A 5,659-nucleotide genomic window follows, 5' to 3' on the forward strand; every position below is an offset into this window, starting at 1 on the left:
TGTTCCAACCACTGCTTGAAAGACAAAAGCAGATGGCAGATCAGCAGCATGCCATACATGCTCAAAAGCTGACAAATATGGTGGAATCAAGGTTCAAAGATACCCAGGCAGATATCAAAGCTATCAAAGCTCACATTCAAAGTGTCCTTTAATCAAGACATTCACAAAGTTAGTAATGTCAACTTTACTAAATGCCCGTATCATAGTACAAGGCTTTTGTACTATATGTGTCAACGCACGAAATGTTGTTAACCATATCTATCATTTAATTTGGGGTAACGTGTATTTCACGATAACCCTATGTGTTGTTTACAACACTTTAGCATGCTAAGCTATTAACACACTTGCACTTACCGGATTTGCGATCAAGCCTCGAACCGAACACACCTTACTCTTTAACCCTGAGCTCTGATTACCAACTTGTAACATCCTAGTTATTATTTTAAAGATTTTCGTATTTTTAACGAAAATAAACATGTAGTTAACGTTAAGTATCCTTAGAAAATACGAGTTAATTAAAACTTTCACAATTTCCAAGTACACCGCCTAATGTGACAAAATTCGTCGTTTAAAAATATCGATTTACAATGTGCGGAAGCGTGAATCTTTATAGTGTTCGGTTCTTCGATGATGCTTGATCGTCTTCCGGCATCCAAAATGTACCTACATTTCATAAACATGAAATGCTTTAGTCATACAGGACTTAAAACGCGTCTAAACGAGTTCGAGAAACAATTGATAACAAAAACAAAGTTTTCAACCTGACCTCCACCGTAAATTACGGTGGCACCGTAATTTACGGTGGCCACTGGTAGTACAGGCCCCTACCGTAAACCAGGAGGGATCCACCGTAGCATTTTTCAACTCCACCGTAAATTACGGTGGACACCGTAATTTACGGTGGCCCCTGCATCAGCAGGTCTGCAGCTTAGTTCAGCTATGCCAGTTTTTACGGAAACGGCCATAACTTCTTCGTTATTGATCCGTTTTACCCGATTCCTTTTCCTACGCGTCCGTAATTTAATCCTCCATCTTATGAGGTTAAAATCCGACATTCGACTTAACAAATTTTAAGACTTCTAAGTCTTCGGCTTATTTCCCCTTTTTGCCAATTTTGACCCGTTTGTGATTTCACCATCAAACATGTTTATTTGGCCCTTATATCACATATACTTCTTCGACTTATTGTTGCCTATCATATTAGATTTTAATCGCCGGTTTAATTACTCAAATTAAATCAATTTTTACTCGGATGTTTATTTTGACCCGTTAAGGGTATTTAAGCATTTTCAGGCCTAAAAACGCTTTCGATTTCTTCTAGTATTCCATCACCACATTTCTTACCCTATAATACCCCACCTCGACTGCATTTAAGGTGAGTTTATTATGGTGATCTTATATAACCCAAATTTTACCTCTAAAATCAATATTTTACGGCAAAACTCAATAGTGCCGTTTGACTAAAAACAATACCCCCTTCAACTTCTATACTTATTCTAAGTATTTATCTTATCGCAAAACTCGTTTCCAAACAACCTTTAAAGGTTGTTTGTTCAATTTAGCCTACAAGGGCATTTTGGTCGATTTTGGTCCTTCTTTTACAATGAAGGGCTATCACCAATTATTCGACCAAATTAGTATTTTTACATACATCATAAATAAGCGTACCTGACTCGGGTCAACAAATAGACCCGATCTTAATACCTTGCTTTATATTCGCTAATTAAGAACGGTGCGAATATCCATTGGATATCTATTCCTGTAAGCTTATGACTCGACAAAAGAATCATTAGTCTATATAGTCAAAAGGTGTTATCTACACCTTTTGACCCGTTTGGCCGAATTGACCATTTATCTTTGATTTTCTTGTTCCGTTCGATTACACGACGGAACATCATATTTCAATTGTTTAGACACCTCATTCATAATTTATATGATAAGAAAACATTCCACAATTTAAGACTAGTGTAAGTTATACTTACCTTGCATCCGAATTATGCTTTTCCGCCATTCTTACTTCGTTTGACCCGCTTCCTTTCCAAGCCTCTACCTAGCTTGTCAAGCGTCAAACTATCATCATAATTCGTAAGACGGTTATATTAGTCATCATTAATTATGACTATTCCATCTTACATATTTTCTATCACTATTATCATTCGATCTTATTAATGGTCGGTTTGACTATTAAAAGTCAAATCACCAATTAACACATATGATTGCACTATCAAGTTTACAAGACTCAATTAGCACATTATCAACGCTTAGTTCTCATTTAGGCATTTTAACAAACACCTAATGTGCATGATTTTACATATTTACTAACTAGTTCCTAACTAGTTATTTTTACCAAGATTAACATCCAAAATTCACCACTATCACTTATGATCAATTACTCAAACTTGCAAGTTGTTCAAGTATCTTGCATCAACTATCAACTATGATGATTTCTTGCATAAACATATCATCATCTTCGCTACACAATCAAAACCCACTTAGCACATAAGAGGGTAATTATCAAATTCCTAGTTTTAGTACTAATTCTTCAAGTTTTCAACTAGGGTTTGTTTCTAAGCATGAATCTCATCCTAGTTTCACCCAAACACCAATCATTCAAGCTTCAATTTCGATCTTCACAAGTTCATCAAAAATCTCAACTTCATAAACATCAAAAATTTGACATACCTTACGATCCCCACGACTAGGTGATCGTTTCTACGTATTCATGCATCGATTTTGACCTTGAATCAGGCTTCAATTTGATGATTTGTTGAGTTCTAGGGTTTTGGCTCCCTTTTCCTTTCCCCTGGTCGCCCCATGCACACACAACATACTAAGTGTGTGTTGTGTTTTATTTATTTGATTTTATTAAACCTAGTTTGCTCACTTGACAACTTTGGCCCCTTGTGTTTTATCTTTCATAAAAAGGGTTATTATCCATGTTTTCTTCATTGTTTTAAGACACCTTTTTAACTAGGTTAATATTCCTAGCTATTTGGTGAATTCAGGAAAGTTATGATTAAGTTCATTTTAAGTCCCGTTAACTCGGGCCTCTCATAACTTTATTTCCTTAAAACATCTATTTACATTTTATTTAATATTAGATTTATTTATTTTAAATCCTAATATTTACCGGGTTACCGTTACTGCTAACAGTATTTTACCCGTGTATTAATAATAAGGGGTTTTGATTACCAAACCCGATTTCGGGGTGTTACAAGTCTATCCCCCTTAAAGAGGTTTCGTCCTCGAAACCTTTTATGATATAACTCATTGAGTTTAAACTCAATGTATTTTGAGCCGAGAAATCCTTTAAACATTACTTATACTCTTAGCCAATTGTTAGTATTACCAGAAAAGTATGGTAACATCTTTTTGGCTATTAATTGTCTACGTACCTCTTACGACATAGTGCAATTCGAAATTACGTAATCTCGTTATTTCCACTAGTTTAGTTACTTAGCGCTATTCACCACTTCCATATATTATCGAATTCTTTATGGATCCGTTACCTTGACCCATTTAAAGGTCTTTAGTGAAATCATTCACTTTTAACAACAATTTCTTTTGTTTTCAAATTTATTTATTCGGTTTAGTTATACCGAATCCATCGCTTATAAACAACCAAAATTACTTTAATGAACTTAACCGTTCTCACTAACTAGACCTTGTAGTCCAGTTACTTTTACCGTTCGTTTAGTGATAATGTGATTCCACTTCACGTTGCATTTCTTGACTGTGATCGTGTCACGTCATGTTTAATTTTTATCAACCTTCCATTTTCGAAAATACCTCTTTTCGAATATATTGTCTTGCGCCTATCAGTGTCAAGACTTGTATCTTTCATGCTTACTATTTAAATTCTTATCAGAATTTATGTTTGTAAGAACATTATTTTTTACTAAAACCGAAGTTTTAGTTTTAGGATCTTTTCTTTATCTTGTGTCAATCATCCATACCGAGATATTGACAGTCCGTAATTCAATCCTTTACAGTCTTAGTTTTTATGCGGGGATTCTTAACTGATTTCCTTGCTTTATTCCGTCTAACCCGTAGGTTTATCACTTAGCCTTATGGGCTATTTATTATTATTATTATTTTTTTTTATTAGACATTCACCTCTTTAAGGCGAAGTCCTTATAACTTCTTTCCAATCATGACCCGTGGGTCGTTTTGGCCCCGTAGACCTTTTGCTCTAATTAATACCTCGTAGGTTATGATGATCCCGTAGATCATCTTTTATTCGAGTCTTCCTTCAAATGTGTATACATTTATATACGCATACGGCGTTAAGGCACCATGTTTTTGCTTAACATCATTTATTATCGTTTTGATATTATCTTTGACCTTGACCATAGTCTAAGGCTACATTCGTTTCTTTTCGGGCACATTTTCCGACTTTATGATTTCTCACGTCATTTATGCGTCGGTTTATCTTATGCTCACCATTATCCAGTTTACATACATTCGTGTTTGATTATGTCCCATTGCCGGGCTCATTATTCTCTTGCATTTAACACTACCTTTATCTGGCTAGTGCTCATTTGTGCCATTCGGCGTTATATTGTATTCAACATGTTTGACCTATTAATGTGAAATCCATCACTTATAAACAATCAACTTTATTCTTTATTTGACCCATTCGACTTCGAATAGTTGAACATATTTACTCACAATTTCTATATACGAGATTTTATAGTCATAACTCGTAATCCGCGTTACCTTGATCTTTCTACCCGCGTTCACGTCTCTTGGTTTACGCATGTGTTTAATTCTTACCCATCCACCGGGTGTTTTACCGAAATTGTTATTATTGCAACCCTCCCGGTATGCATTAAGACCTCGCTTCGGTTTTTATATTCTGACTTTATCTTTAAGTTCGACGTTTTACAAAAATGACCCGTTAAGGAACATATTTGCATTTTCCGGGTTCGAGTGTAAGTACACCCCCTCCCAATGCATATCTAACTCATCTTACATGTTTACATTCTCCGGGTTCGAGTGTAGGTATCACTCCCTCCCAATATTTGTCTAAATCGTTTTACATGCTTGATGTTTTCTGGATTCGAGTGTAAGTACACTCCCTCCCAATACTTGTTTAAATCATTTTACATGCTTGATGTTTTCTGTGTTCGAGTGTAAGTACACTCCCTCCCAATACTTGTCTAAATCATTTTACATGCTTGATGTTTTCTGGGTTCGAGTGTAAGTACACTCCCTCCCAATACTTGTCTAAATCATTTTACATGCTTGTTTGTCCCTTCACCCGGGCTCATTATCCTAATGTAATACGCTCCCGTCACTTGGTTGTGCGTTTACATTATTATCAAATATTTTGCTTATCTGATTCATTTGGGTACTTTTCAATTAGTCCCATTCACCCTGCCCTTACTACATCGGATGTAAACGTGTCCGCCATAAGAAGTTCATGGTATCATATGCCATTACTTACTTGGCCAGAGTAAGCGATTAACACATGACACGCATGACCTTTTTACAGTTTTCACATCACGCCCAATGTAAGTAATACCTCTATCTGTTTTTCTTGGAAACAATATCCCGGATAGGTTTTCTATTTAGGTCTTTCCAAGTTTTCAATCTACATATGCAACTTTCAATCTCTACATATCTGTTGCATATTACTATTTATGCAATGATTTAA

The 5,659-nt window shown here is 35.5% G+C and overlaps 1 long non-coding RNA gene across 1 annotated transcript; it reads right to left on the reverse strand.

Annotated features, from left to right (window-relative positions):
• Positions 1-481: 481 nt before the first annotated feature.
• On the reverse strand, positions 482-2,836 carry LOC118489066. The gene is made up of 2 exons (XR_004886058.1): positions 2,683-2,836; positions 482-2,070 (listed from the first exon to the last, which is right to left on the reverse strand). It is a non-coding gene; the product is annotated as an uncharacterized LOC118489066 (long non-coding RNA).
• Positions 2,837-5,659: the final 2,823 nt, after the last annotated feature.

Source organism: Helianthus annuus, chromosome 17 (assembly GCF_002127325.2).
Source record: "Helianthus annuus cultivar XRQ/B chromosome 17, HanXRQr2.0-SUNRISE, whole genome shotgun sequence".
Taxonomy (NCBI): Eukaryota; Viridiplantae; Streptophyta; class Magnoliopsida; order Asterales; family Asteraceae; genus Helianthus; species Helianthus annuus.